Source organism: Anas acuta, chromosome Z, assembly GCF_963932015.1.
Source record: "Anas acuta chromosome Z, bAnaAcu1.1, whole genome shotgun sequence".
Classification (NCBI taxonomy): domain Eukaryota; kingdom Metazoa; phylum Chordata; class Aves; order Anseriformes; family Anatidae; genus Anas; species Anas acuta.
Window position 1 is genome coordinate 41872545 of NC_089017.1, and position 16092 is coordinate 41888636.

Here is a 16092-nt window from a genome sequence, read left to right on the forward strand (position 1 = left end):
GTGCTGTAAATATTTGTCTGACTAATTATATGTGTAGGAAAAACTTTACGTAAAATTCTAATCTGAGTATGGTCACATGTATGCTTCATTATAGTATATGTTTGTTTGTTTGGAGGAACACGTGTACAAAGATAGCAATAAAGCACCATATGATGAAATCAGGTCTAGGTGAGTGAAATTGAAATTGTGGGCTAGTCAGGAAGCACAGTTATAATTGCTAGATAGAATAGCATAGTATACAGAAACATACACCGGGGTAACACAATGAGATTGTAGACCTCTTTGAATCTGCTTGGTACTATATCAAACAATAGCCACTAGTGAAGTTGTGATCACTCATTTACCAGTTAAGTGTAGATCTGTGAGATGTAATAGTGACTGACAAATACTTATACATATTGGACTGTAAACCAAAATCCACTTCTTTGCACCTTCTTCAAAGAAGCTACTGTACTCTGATTATTGTCTGCAATCTCTAATACTGGTCTGGACAATGTTTTTTGGGTTAAATCAGGCTACTCAAACTTTCTAAACAACTTTAATCCACCACTTTATTCTTCTCAGGAGACTATTAATCTCTGATTAATCTCTGATAACACAAATACTGAGACACACGTTGAGAGCCCTGTGCCTCCTTTTTGTGGTGAACACAAAACCTGTACTGAAGGAGTCTATGTGTCAGCTTAGACATACAGTTATTAACCAATGAAATTAGCATATATTTTTTTTTCTTCTGGGAGATCCACTGTGGAAAAAAGGTTGTAGACAAACACAGTTCTAGCAAAATTAGTTGCAATCTCACAATCTTACTTTTTTTTCTTTTTAATTAAAATGGAAATAATGAAATTTGAATTTGCCATGGACTCATACCATGCAGTACAGAGAGGTAACTGTTTATGACACTTTTCTATCATTATTTTGAACTATTAAAAAAAGTAAATCATATAAAAATGTCATGTTCATCATGTTAATAGGATGTTATTAATGACTTTTTCTCCCTTTTCTCTTCCATTGTATAACTATTATGCTTCACTATTTAAATTCCCAAAAATTAAAACAATGTATGCCCTTCTCCTGACTGTTCTGAATAGCAGCATAACAATGCTATATTGCACGTGTTCTGTCCTATCTCTGCAGCCAGCCCTGGTGCCTATCACACCTTTTTAAATCCTCAGAGTATGTATCGTTGTTTCTTGTGATCTTCACTCTTGTGCCTTACTTTACTGTGTGGAATTCCTGCCTACACTCCCATAAGGGGATATTTCCCACATCTGATTCCTTTGATGGCAGAAGGACTGTGTAGAAGGAGAGCTGTAGTACAGAATAGCTCTGATTCACCTTTTCCAGGGATGCCAAGACAGATAGCAAGTATTGTAATACTGAACTGTGGAGATTAGTGCCAATACTTCTTTGCCCTTTCCTAAATTCTACACTACACTGTAACTCCACCTGATCCTCTGGAGTGAAACTGCCTTTTCTGTCAGGGAGGAAATGACTCAAGCCAGTGCACTGCTGAAGGGGTTATGTTTTGTGAGTGACTTCCACAAGTGAAGAAAATGATTCATGAGTATAATTTGTAAAATATTTTGGACAATAATCTACTCTGTCTTCACAGATTTCTATCCTTTTTGATGTTACAATACTTTCTTTTCATCTGTCATCCTCTGAACATTTTCTTAGCAACTTGTTTTAAATACAGTTATTTTATTATGATAACACCCATGTATGTATATACATATATTATATATATTTTTATAGAGAGAGATATATAGTATATTTTTAATGGGACTGTTGCTTCAGTTTTAGGTATTTTGAGCTTCTTAAGTTCAGCCTTTCACTGTAATAATGAAAGGTCTGACAGAACTTTCCTATTTGTGATTAGCAAAGTACCCAGAGACCTGCGTATTCCTTTCCCCATAGCTTGTATTGTTACGATTCTTTCCTTGATAAGTCATATAGTTATGTTAATATTCTAAGCTTGCAACCATTGCATAATTCAGTTGTAATATGAACAGCTAGGATACGATGCTGCAGAGAAGTGTCTGTCAATGCTCTAGCAGTTTTGTGTCTTGTTTTTTTGTTTGTTTGTTTGTTGCTTGTTTTCTTTTGCATTTTACAGCAAAGATCATAGAATCACAGAATCATTAAGGTTGGAAAAAACTTCGAAGATCATTTAGTCCAACTATCCACCTAACACCAATATAACCCTCTAAATATTTTAAATGGATGACACAATTTTACGTAGAAATGTTATATATTTGTAAATGTAACCATGTGACATTTATTCTTCATGTGTTAATGAAAACAATATTAGAAGAAGACTTCTGCCAAACCTGAGTGACAACAGTTGGTTTTGCTGATTTAATTGTTCTACATGTAATTGGTTTTTAATTAAGCAACATGCAACCCAGCAATCCCTTCAGTTCTTATATATGCGTTTATTGTCTACTAGTTATCTGTTTTCTGTCATTTTCTACACTTCCGTTTTTATCAAAACTCATTAATTTGTGTAGTTTTATATGTGGAACTGATGGTAGTTTCATAGTATTATTTAACAATTAAAATCACAATTCATCAGTAAGTCACAAAACCTGGGATAAATTAAAGATTATTTTCTATTAGCAACATATTACTAGCAGAAAGAGAGATGAGCAAAGCTTTTGGCTTACTAGCACTATCACCACTTCTGAAATTTGCAGATTCCAAGCATTCCTGGCTTTTTCATCTTCAGACTGAGCACTTGGTAAGGGCTGTGCTACTTACATTTTTCTTGGTCTTCTCTCTGTATCTCAGCAACGTCAGTTTTTACTATCCAGTATAAAAGACCTTCACAAACAGTCTCTGAGTTTTTATTATCTTTGCCAATCATATCTGGTGTAGTTTTTGCATTACAGAATTGTTTTCCTGGGACATTTTTCCACATTTTAGCACTACTTTATCATTTGGATTTTTGTTTCCTAGTATTATTAAATATTTAGTACTTCTGCTGGCTTGATGTCTTCTACTGACTATAGAATGTAAAACCTGTTTGGTGTATATGTACTACCTGCAAACTCTGAACACTTTATCATGGTTGTTTGGCATTATATCACTTCCTTTTGAACTGAAATCCATTTGATTGAGTAAACAAAGTTCAGTGATGGAATGGAAATGAAACTTACAACCCTTCTAACAGACAATTCGAAAATTCCTAACTTTCTGTCAACATTGAGCCAGTTAGTTGAGATCTTTGTCTTCTCCTTATTCCCATCTTAAGCTAAATTCCACAAGAATATTTCTTAGTTTCAGTAGGATAGCACTCTGTGGCTACGCAGTAAAAGACTGACCCAGCCTTTGAGTTCAGGTCATAATTCAGACCAGAAGCAGATGCCCTTACACACTGTGGTAACAGATCAGTCTGCACCATCCTGCATTAGGCTCAGAAGCACACATCAAACAAAAATGAATAGATACCAATACACAGGATTTCCCTTTTTGAGACCCTAACTTGTTCATATCTAACTGAAAGAAGAAAATGCAAAAAGAAAAGTGCAGCACCAGCCAGAGAAACATGTCCCCAGGGAGGACCTCTGACCAGAAAGGGGAAAGTAAAGGCTCAAGTCATACTAGTGATTTTAAGAATTGTGCACACCTTGAGATTTGAATGCCAATATATATAAAAAAAAAAAAAAAAGAAGAAGAACCCAGTCAAATCAGGAAATAGAATCCGGCATATTTATCCACGTTTCCAGTAGAACATTCGTACACTGAGCCAAATCTTAGAACAAGTTCTTATTGTACCCTGATGAAAATTAGGTCCATGAGGATAATAAAGTTGACCTTACCTCTTGATTGGAAAAAAGAAAATGCTCTAAAGATCTTCTAACAACTCCACTCTTGGTACTTTCCGAGAAAAATAATAGTGAACAAACTACAGGTTTCAACTTCTTTCAACTTTCAACTTCTTCAAGCTTAGCAATGTTCCAGCCATCTGTAACAGCAAAAGGTCAGCATGTATACTCTTGACTATTTTGTCTGTTTACAAATCCATAAAAATTCCTGTCTTGCTACAACAGCTAGTGTAGATGACAGCTCAAGCCTCCAGTTCTGCTCTCTGTATTTGTGATTTTATTTGAAAAAGCTTGAATAAATACCACTAATTCTCTCCGTAAAAGCTTGGCAGGCTCCTTGAATGAATATTGTGAAAGAAACTTAGGAAGTGCTGCTTTGGCTCGAAATATTCTACCATAAGTCAAAAGAATCTTCAGAGGCTCCCACTTAGACTGTAGAACAAAATGTATGGTGTAACAATATTTAAGTCTAGTGAATAGCAACTAAATGAGTAGACACAATGAACTAAGACACCAACTGAACACTATTTCGAATCATAGAATCATAGAATCATATATGAAGGCCAGGTTGAATGGGGCTTTGAGAAACCTGGTCTAGTGGGATGTGTCCCAGCCCAGGAAAGGGGACTGGAACTTTATAAACAACTCTGTCTCCAGAAATAATTGAAATAATGCCTGGAGTGGACACTATTATAGTGGTATAATATAGGGACTGTAAATGTATATATATTTAATGGTTTTGGATCACTTGTAATAGTGGAATGATTTTAATTTGTGATGTGGTTAAGACCACTAAAATACCTTAGAGATTAAATTCAGTATTTCATCCATTTGTCTGTGTGAGTCATTAAACATCATAATGTTAATTTTGTGAATTACAAAGCTTAGTCACTGACATCCCAGTAATATGCATCTCCTGTATTTCTAGCTTAAAACTGCACATTAAGGAGCAAACAATTTCCTCAATTGTAATGAAATGTCATCACATTATACCACTTCTTAGATATGAAGAGAGGAACTTGCTCCAGCTTTCTTTGTCGTCTGCATTATGGGCCATTTCACCGGTATGCACCCCACAGTCTTACTGTTTCACTATGTATCACTATTTGTGATAAGAACATATCATCAAGTGCAGCAGTATGGTTCTCAGAGCTCTGAACCATTTATAATGTAATACTCCATACCTCTGAATAGGCCATGATTCTTTTTCTTGTAGCATAGCTGAGTCTCCCATCAGACTCATGCTCTTCTATTAAGATGTAAAAGACATTTTTTTCCAGTGATGTGACCAACTCTCCTGTTCCGGTGGCTGGTCTTTTTTTTGAGGAGGATGGTATTTGGCTGTCTGTACCTTCACTGATGGCTGTTTCCTTTCTTGTTATTTTTGAAGATATGTAAACCTCTAATATAAGAACCCTGCAACCTGCAGGAGAAAATAGCTAGATGGAAAAACCTAAACTCTGAGTGATCCATTTCCTGCTAACATCTCTTCATAGTTATCTGATTTCTTTTGCTTTTCATTCTAGTGCATTTCCACAAGTCTTTCTAAAGTCAGAAACCAAGTGTAATCTCATATTTGATGCATTCTGGGACCTAAGAAGGAGCATATTCTGTCAATGCTATGAAGTTGTAGTCCTGCAGCTGATTAGCTAAGCAGCTAGAGAAGACTGTAAGCCCATGGGCAAGCTGTCAAACTAGGAGTATAATGAGGGTGACAAAAAATTTTTCAATTGTCACCCACATCAATTTTATTTCTGTCTGCCTTTGTTTTCAAGCTAGAGTTCCCAAGTAAGAGCTTGAACTAATGCCTGTGGTGCATGCAAACTCTGCTGATCTTCATTACTTTTTCATATACAAAAGAAACAGTTTTAAAATTATCAAGGATGTACTTAGCCTTTAAAGAGTAGTGCTAATTCTAACATGCCAAAGAGCTATGCTATATTCAAAACAGATGAAAATAAATAAATAAATAAATAAATATAATAATTGAATTTACCTAGAACAAGAAAGTAAACATATTTCTCTTCCTCACAGTGTATAAAAAATGATCATGTAAATTTCCTGGAGGTAGAATAAAATGGAAATGAAGGAAAGGATTTGGTTCAATGGAAAGGAAACTACAAAGTATGGACAGAATGATGATATGTTTTCTGTTATAAACAGACCTTCATTATGCTTAATTTACATATTTTTCAACTATCAGATGGAACTGAGCATTGCCACATTTGTATACACCCTCTATTCGAATGGGATATGCATACATGTAGAATATGGTGAAAGTTTAAGCTCAAAAGCAATACTAAACCAAAACATGGAAAAAAGGACTATCTTTCTATTTTGTGAATATCAACATTATCATGTGGACATTAACTAGGTGTGCAAAAGGGGGCAAATATATTAATAGTTAATAAATACATATGAATTACAATATACAATGAGACATGTATATGTATATGTATATCAAAGTCTATATACAGTTACAGTGAATTCCCAGCATGTGTTTTTTTTAACACTAAGTACATATGAAGTCTAAGCCAAGCTAGAGCATAAATAAATACATAAATGTGTCAGCTGAATCCCTTTCCTCTGAAAATCTTATGCTAAGGTAGAAATCTTTACAACCGTTACTATAAAAATTTTAGTGTTTTACTTTTAAAAGGAAATTAAAGCTTGGAGAAAAAAAAAAAGGGGGGGGGGAGGGGCTTAGGAGTTAATTAAAAAAAAAAAACAGTTTTGATAAGTTCATTGCTTGCTCTGTTAGCTCTTTTTCATAAATTACCTTGACGTACTAAGAGATAATGTGTGACAATTTCAGTAATGAACATGATTCTCTCAGAATTTAGAATTCAAGGAGTAAGCAGTAGCTGCACAGGTACACTTAAACTTTTGTTGTTGTTGTTGTTTCATTCCTTCTCTTAAAGGGTATTAAGCAGGGCAGGGATGAAATTGAAAACTTGTGATTTTGTCATACTGATTGCTTCTCCCACTAACTTGTAATGTGTGAGTAGCAAGATAATTTGTCTTTGTAAATCATCTTAAATATGTGGTTAGCTATTGTGATTTGTTGTTTTTGACCCATCACTAATTATTGTTCATATTTCACTGAGAAATATTGTAGCACAAATAGGTTATTAACTAATTTCCCTTGCTTGTCAGAGACCAGTTCCTAATGACGATGAGAGAATGGGATGATATCTAGATATAAGTCCTGATATTTAGAATATTTTATATGGAAGTTTACACTTTTCTCCTCTCTCTACCTTTTCAATTTTGCTACTCTCTCCACTTCCACCTCAGGCTTACCTTCTTCATTGGACTACTAAGAAACTGAAAAGAGCATATCTGTCTTATATATATCTTCTATATCTGGAAGTATATCAGGAAAAAAGGTTTGTAGCAGGCTGACCACCAGTTGCTCCCTGAAAATATTTGAAGACCATTAGTTTTCATTCTATTCTTTGATGATGGCCAAGAAATAAGGGCAAACACTAAACGGATATGTCTTCCTTTTCTGAAGATCAGGAAGTTCTAGGGAGTTTTTCAAAGAGCAAGGAAACAGGAGTGGAAGAACCAGCTTCCTGTCTTCCTATCTATATAGATTACAAAAAAAAAAATAAATAATGTGGGGCTGGAGTATGAGATGTAGTAATTTCTGTTACTTCCAAGTTACAGAAGTATGTGAAAATTGCAGGAATAGATTTGTGATTTTACAGAGCTGTGAGCATATGTTAGTCTGAAATAATTTTGTACCTTCTTCATTGTGCCATTACATGTATTACATTACTACACAGAGAAGCTGTATCTGTAGCAAGGTTACTATTCAGCTAAATGGATAAATAAGCCAGCTGTACATACATTCATTAAGAGAATTCAATTCTTGTATTAAAACAAAACAACACTTTAGTCTGTTAATACTGCATACTTTGAGCTCCAGTTGCTGAAAGCCCTTATTCATTAGTCCTGTCTGATTTAGATGTAACAGCTGATGACCAGGCAAAAACCTCTTCAGCATCCTTAGATGAAAATTCTGGCAGGGATCATCTAGCAAAGCACTGCAGCCCTGCTCCTCCACAAGAAGAGAAAAAAAAAAAAAAAAAAAGTCTTACTTTAAAGGCTGCTGCAAAGTTTTTTTTTAAAGAGTGACCACATATTTAGAAATTAAACTGACTTTTTTGTTGTTGCTGTTTTCTTTATTATTAAGCATAATAAATATTTCCTTTTTATTATTAAAGTATAGATCTGTAATAGATAAATCTATTGACACAGATATATTAATAAGATATATTAATACAACACATTTATAGTAGTATATACAATTTTCACCATTTGTAAGCATGATCAATTTTCAGAGACAGTCAGCTTTCACATTTCAAAGTTTCCAACTCTGGATAATTTACAATACAATGAATAAATTTTGCTTTGCTGTCCATATTCCCATCTGGTATAGTGTGACAAGTATGGTGAAATGAGTAGGGTTTGACCTATTGATAATATTTACCGGGATTAGTAATTAAAGTCATCATGCTGATATAAAATAAAATTCATTGATATTGAATTCAGTGTAAAAAGAAAAACTGATTACAATGCTGAAAGTTCAGGCTCTCAAATAATCCCTAATTTTCCAGTAGTTTTATTCATTTCATCCAACTATGGCAAACAATTCTGTTGATATAAACAACTGAGCTTCCATTCACTAAATCAGATTTTTAGATGAAAAGAGAGAAAAGTAACATTCAATTCCCTGTGGAGCCATTTTCTCTTTCTTTGAAATATGTTGAATTGCCGTTTTGTGTTCATGCATGTGTGTGTATGTGTGTATATAGGTTTACTCCCACTAAAATCCCCAAAGTGAAAAGAAAATTTAAAAAATCATCACTCCATATTAAGATGGACACCCACCTTCATAGCATCAGTAGAACTAGATGGTTGGTTTCTTTCTCTTAATAGAGTTATAGATTTATTAGGTTCATTGAGGAAGTGTATGTTTGCCTGATAGTAACTAGGAAAGTGTGAAGTGCTGGGTGTGTTTCATTTTGTGTGGCACTAATACTCAGGTTTATTTCAAGGAAGGAAGACAGGTTTCCTGAGTCCACTGAGTCCACTGGACATGATTTGAATCTTATTATGTTTCAGGACAAATACAATGGAGTTTCTTGCAGATGTACTTTCTTATTTGTTAATGTTTTCAAAACTGGGTTTCATTTTTTGCTTTTAAGATGCACATTTTATTTAAAGGTCTCTACATAAGAGAGAAACAATCACAGGAGAAACATACATCAGAATTTGCATGCTGCTCAGAGAACACAGTAGGAAAGGGAACTTTTTCTTTGGAAAAACCCTTGAGGACCAGTGGAGAGAATATAGGTATTGAGAACTAGAATTATGTTGCAGTAGTGACTGCTCCTTTCTGCTTCCCTAACCTCTGGCAACATGACTCCCACAGGACTTGAACTATTTTTGGCTGACGTCCATCTATGACTGTTCAATAACAGCTGCAGAGGTGACTCAGAGGGAGCTAGTATATCCATATTGCTCCCACCTAGATATCTGCAAACAGACCCATGCTTAGCAAACTTCTGTGGCTAAGAGACTAGTCTTCCCATTTCTCTATTCTCAGACTTCATAAAACGAGCCCAACAGAGCTCAATATGAACAGACTGAAATGCTATTGGAACATGTCTATGCCAGGCAAGGAAGGGGTGATGTTGCAAAAAGCAAGAATATTCCTTTTGTCCCATGCAGATCCTCATGTTAGAGCTGATAATGCTAAATATGCAAATGACCCTGGTAACTTCACTGAAGAGGTGAATGACTTCAGGAAAATGGAAATAAAGCCAGTGTTTTTACTGAGAATTTCGCTATGCATTTTAGTATCTCCCTGAATCTGAGTGCTGGATCAAAACACTACCAATCCATCAAGACTTGATCCATCAAGAAACATGAACAAGAGAAGCAAGAACCATGTTAAGTCATCAAATTATAACATATGCTTGTTTAATGAGTGTGCAATGGACACATTTTGATATCTGGCTTAGACTCACACTTTTCCAACAGCATCAGTACACCCTTTAGATTAGGATGACTAGTGAAGAACCTACAAGAATGACATTTAGATTCCTGTCCTTAAAATAAAATTCATTTTTGCTGGTTAAGGTCCCAGTTCAACAAGGAATTCACTCAACTGTGTAAGGGCTTTAATGGATAACAAAGGACAGTGAAAATGGGGCAGATATCATTTCTCTATCAGCACTGGCACACATGTAGAAATTTCAGCAATGACTTTCAAATTATTGAATAATAAGTTCTTCATTTGGCAGAAGTCATTCAGGTTAATTTCATACATTTTTATGGTATCACAAGAAAATGTGATTTGCAAGCTCAGTGTACAACCTGCATATGTAGGCTTCTGGGGATATAATTTCAAAATCACTGCTACAATACAATTTCTATATAAACTGTTTGCTGGAGGGAACAACTTAAATGGGTCACATGTTCCTTAAATTACTAGCTTAGATTATCTTGCTTTCCCAGATTATCCAGTAACAACATTATTGAGCAGCTAAATTACTCAGTATTTAATTTACTTAGTAAAATATTTAATTAGCGATTTAATTACTAAGACTTTGCTCAATAAAGGAATTAATTCATCATGAATGACTTAAAATTACTAACCAATCCACTCTTTGCAGAATGGGTGCATTATTCTATTATTACTATTAGTTTCAATGCAGACTTACTTCTTTTTGGAAGGAGTACACGTAATTCAAGCCTGAACTTGGAAAGAGTTGCAGGTCTTTCTCGAGGACTAGTAGAAGCCTGTTTTACTTGACAGACTGGAATTTAATAGAAGATGCTGTCAAATGGATTAAACAAGGAAAATGCATACTAGAATAAATCCCTTTTGAGAATAGAAAAGGTAAAGTGGCTACCAAGTGAGATGGGGTGAAAAAAATCATAGAAGTAGGCTAGAAATCAATCAGCAGACTAAAAATTCTGACATAGTTCCCTACTGCAAAATAATGATCGCCACATTTGTCTGTATTTATCATTACAAAGGGATAATGTAATAGTAGAACAATGGGTCTTGATGATTGATTTTGACATAGTATACTAGAGATAGGAAGAAGGTAAAAATAATTAAATTATTTCTCTTCTTCTGTAGCTCTCTATGGTAGCTCAAGCTGTGTTAACTAATGACTTTCTACAGAAAAATTTCTATTCAGAGATTTCATTTCAGTGCAGAACCACACAGTGAATCCTACTACTAGAGCTTTTGTCTAGCTGGACCTGAAGTTTCAAAAGCTGAACACAAGGGCAGTGTTTTGTATCTGCAGAAAAGTTCTTCAAAACTGGTGTGAGATGTAGAGTACTAGAACAGAAAACTCTTTCTTAGTGAGGAAAAGCTAGAATGTAAGTACTGCAAATAACCGTTTTAATTTCTATGGTGTTTTCCTCCTAAAATGCTATATTGCACTGTCATTAATCTGTTTCCAGTTACAAGGGGGAATTTGCATGAGACTGTCAAAAAAAAAAAAAAAAAAAAAGGAGAAAGTGTCTAATACAAATAACTTGTCCAACATTTATGTGGATTTGGAAAGTCAAAGATGGCTGTTTTCTAAAATTGAAAGGAAATATCTACGAGCTGCAATGATATTTTAGTGTTCAAGGTGCCAAATTTCCTCCCTTACAGGACTGGTGTATTACTGTATAACTATGTGAAGATGAGACTCATGATTTAGGGGGTTTGTTTTGGCCAAAAACAAAAAGGTGTCTAATATCCTTCACAAAGTGAATTCTTACAACCAGCTCAAGCTGTGGTCCTACAGTTTGCTTAAAGTATATCATCAGTAATATGAAATCCAATTCTTTGCTGTTCTTCAATTTCTGTATGTACGTCCTTCTTAGAAAGAAAAGAGTCAATGATGCTTACTACATTCTCAAAAGTTTATAAAAGGCTGCAAGCATGTTTCAGATGTCTTATCATATTTTCTGCTACTCTATTCTGCATATGCACTTACTGGAAACACGGACTTCCAATATTATATTTCTGAAAATGAAAGTGTCATTTGAATATTTCCAAATCAACTGATACTTTATATTTTATGATAGAAAATTGAAAACATTAACATCTTTGCATTATGACTTACAAAGTATCAAACCAACAAATATTCTCTTTTTATCTTTCTAGGAATTTTTACAGAGAAAAATCTGAACTGTTTCAGACAACCATTACTTTTCAACAGGAAAAGGAATTTGAAAAAGAAATGAGGAAACAAACAGGCACATTTCCAGGCAGGGATGATGCAAAATAATAATAATAATGGTTTCATTCTCATAGATAATGTTTATTCTTTGGGTTATTGCCATATAAAGGTGAGCAAGAACTTCTTGTGGTGTGAGACAAACTAGAATCCCCGCTCTTAGACATTGACTGCAGAAAACCTCTTGAATCCTGGTTGTACTGGCATAAAATATTTTTTATTTGTGACTAGTATGGCCACTCTTTTTTTCTCCAGATACTTCTCACGGTCTGCATGACAGAATGACCTTCCTGGTGTTACCCACCAGGGTATTTAGATACCTCAGTGTATTTTCTCCATTAACTCAGAATTTGAAAAAAGTTTCCATTAATTAAAGGCTACATGAAGGAACTTTCTTGGCCAACAACCAACTGGATGCAATTTCTCTCTTCAACCCATATACATAGAAACTATCCTTGTGGGATAGGAAAAGGAATATGATAGGCAGAGAATTAATAAATCCAAAACAGAATTAAGCCAACATGGGCTGCCCTGTTCCTCTTTTTTCCCAACTATAAAATAAAATAAAGAAATCACACATGGAGTTATGCAGTTATTACTTCAAGAATATTCATTACAACATATTAACAAATTTACATAACTCTCAGACCAGGGTCTTGACGTGGCCGACATGAGTCGCTTCAGGAGGAAATAGTCAACACCCGGGAAGGAATAGAAGCAAATCAGCTAAAAAATGAATAGATTGGGCACTTCCATAAATTCCTAATCACTCTTTTACAGAATGCATTAGCAAGCTCCTTCCAGAACATTTTCTCTGTTCGGCTGCATTGGAGCTTACTTTGTTTGGTTTGTCCTCAGGACTTCAACACCTGTTCTGCACTGCACCCTTTGCTGAAGGGGATGAAATGATTGCCTATTGTATGAGTTTACCACTGCAAAGGACAAGATGTAAAATGTAGCAACACTTTCCCACAGTATGCTATTTGAGGGTTATTTCTACACAGACAATGTAATATGCCACTACATAACTTAGCCAGCTGTTATGTCCCTTGGCTACCAAATTCCAAGGCAGCCTGCTGTTCTTCTGAAAGATTAATGGTCTGGGTTTCTTTCTGTAACATTCAACTTTGTTTCCACATTATTTTTTTTTTTTGTTGTTCTGTGGAAGGAGCTTGGAGATAGGGGATTTAATTTTTTTTTCCTTTCGGAGATTTTGTATTTTTATTTCTTACATAAAAATCTGATTATATATTTGATCTAAAAGAATAATTAATTTGGTAGCATTCTAAAAATGCTTCCTTTTCACTGCTAAAAGTTTTGACACCTACTTTTAAGTGCTTCTGCACCATGGGCCTTATGTATACTTAACTTCTCTGAAGACTACTACTACATGGACACTAAAAGAAATATTTCACTTACAATGTTTTCTGCAGCTGAAAGTCAAGCTACACTAGTTTCAATTTCACTGTTCAAACTGTCAGTGAATCACAGCAATTTTCTCACCTATCTTCTGTATGTGTTAGCTTGGAGATGTTCAGACAACGCTTTATACATTTTGTTTTCCAAAACAGTACTGTTGGTAATTAAATGTAGCTTGCTTTTTGGCAGCCTGAGTGCAAATCTAGGCTTTAAGTATATTAATATACATATGCCAGACACTTTTCTCCCGCAGCACTGAAGCAAAGGTGAGTGCTTTCATTCAGCATTTAGTTGGCTTAAATTTAGGGGTAGAAGCAGGGGAAGGAGAAAGTTTTGCCAAATTAATCTTGAAAAGGATGATTATTACTGTATATTCATCTCTTTGCTTTCAGAGCTCAGATCTGAGCTGCTGCTTACTTCTGAGATTGAATTAGTGGCCTGGTCTACAAAAGAAAGCTCTCCTAATTTTTTTTCAAACCTTAAAGACAAATATGGCTTTCTTATTGAATAATTGAGATGTTAAATAAAAATAATAATAAAATAAGGTGGTACCTAATTCATTGTACAGACATGCTCTTTTAAATGAGACTTAGGTGCACTTTATTGTCCACTTAGGACCACTTTATTGTCCCTGCTGTTTTCTATTTAAATTTTCATATCTCTTCCACACTATATTTTATTTGTAGCAGTGCCTGTTATGAGTAGTTTTCATAACATTGTAATGGAATTCAGAGAAGCTTGCTGTGTAAGCAGTGGTTTTCTTCAACAGGAATATACCTGTTAATACCTGTATAATGTACCATATAGCATAGTTTCCTCATCCGGGACCACTATAAGGTCTCCCCAGAGCCTTCTCTTCTCCAGGCTGAACAACCCCAAAGCCCTCAGTCTGTCTTCATAAGATTGGTGCTCCAGCCCTCTGAGCATCCTCACGTCCCTGCTCTGGACTCACTTCAACAGGTCCGTGTCCTTCTTGTGTTGGGGCCCCAGAGCTGCACACAACACTCCAAGCGGGTCTCGTAAGAGCAGAATAGAGGGGGAGAATCACCTCCCTCGACCTGCTGACCACACTGCTGCACTGGCTGCACTTCAGTGCAGCCCAGGATATGATTGGATTTCTGGGATGCAAGCAAATATAACAAGGTCATGTTGAGCTTCTCATCTACTAACATCCTCAGGTTCTTGTTCTCAGGGATGCTCTGAATCGATTCCCCACCCAGCCTGTATTTCTGCTTGGAATTGCCCTGACACAGATGCAGGATCTTGCGCTTGGCCTTGCTGAACTTCATGAGGTTTGCACAGGCCCACCTCTCAAACCTGTCCAGGTCCCTCTGGATGGCATCCCTTCCCTTCAGCGTGTTGACCATATCACACAGCTCAGTGTCATCATCTTGCTGAGGGTGCAATCAATCCCACTGTCCATGTCACTGACAGAGGTGTTGGTCCCCTCTCACGAATGTCACTCATCAATCGTACCACTTGGACGTCAAGCTGTTGAGCTGCAATCATACAGCCAATACCTTAACTTCCAAGTGGTCCATCCATCAAATCCAATTTAGAGACAAGGATATCATGGGGGACAGTGTCAAATGCTTGGCACAAGTCCATGTAAATTATGTCAGTTGCTCTTCCCTTTTCCACCAGCTCTATAATCCTATCTTGGAAGGTCACCATAGATTCATCAGGCTTCATCTGCCCTTAGCAAAGCCGTGTTGGCTGTCCCCAGTCACCTTCTTATCTTCCACATGCCTTACCATAGTTTCCAGGAGGTTTTGGTCCATGATCTTACCAGGCACAGAGATGAGACTGACTGGCCTGTAGTTCCCTGGGTCCTCCTTTTTTTTTTTTGCTTTTTAAAACTTGGAGTCATGTTTCCCTCCTTCCAGTCAGTGGAAACTTCACTGGACTGCCACAGCTTCATAAATATGATGGACAGTAGCTTAGCAACTTCATCTGACAGTTCTCTCAGGATCTTCAGATGCATCTTACTAGGTCCAACGGACCTGTGCACCTTTAGGTTCCTTAGATAGTCTCAACCTGATCTTCTCCTACAGAGGGCAGTTCATCATTCTCCCTGTTGTGGTTCCGCTCAAGTGGGCAGCCGAGCTCCACCACAGACGCTCTCTCACTCCCCCTCCTCAAAGAGGAATGGGGAGTAAATAAGTTGAAAAGGACTCAAAGTTTGAGATAAGGACAAGCAGATCACGCAGTAATTATTGTAATGGGCAAAACAGACTCAGCACAGGGAGATAGTAAGATTTATTGCTCATTACTAACAAGCTAGAGAAGTGAGAAACAATGGAAAGAAACCAAAAGCACCTTCCCCCCACATCCACCTTCTTCCACCTCCTCCCACAAGCGGTGCAGGGGAACGGGAGAATGGGGTTTATGGTCAGTCTACACCGCTTCTTCTCTGCCACTCCTTCTCGGTCACTCTCGTCCCTTGTGCTGTGGGGTCCTACCCACGGGATACACTCCTTGATGAACTGATCCAGCGTGGGCTTCCCACAGGCAGCAGCTCTTCCAGAACTGCTATGGGCAGATATGGGTCCGTATCATGGGGTCCATCCCTCAGGAGAAAA

At 36.4% G+C, this 16092-nt stretch overlaps 1 long non-coding RNA gene across 2 annotated transcripts in view; it reads right to left on the reverse strand.

Annotated features, from left to right (window-relative positions):
• The window catches only part of LOC137847888 (uncharacterized), a 61477-nt gene that overhangs the window by 19920 nt on the left and 25465 nt on the right, over positions 1 to 16092 (reverse strand). Inside the window, exon 3 of one of the 2 annotated variants that reach the window (XR_011091113.1) lies at positions 3825 to 3970. The exons of the other annotated variant lie outside the window; for it this stretch is intronic. This is a non-coding gene — a long non-coding RNA (uncharacterized lncRNA). The remainder of the gene's footprint in view (positions 1 to 3824; positions 3971 to 16092) is intronic. 2 annotated transcript variants of the gene reach the window in all.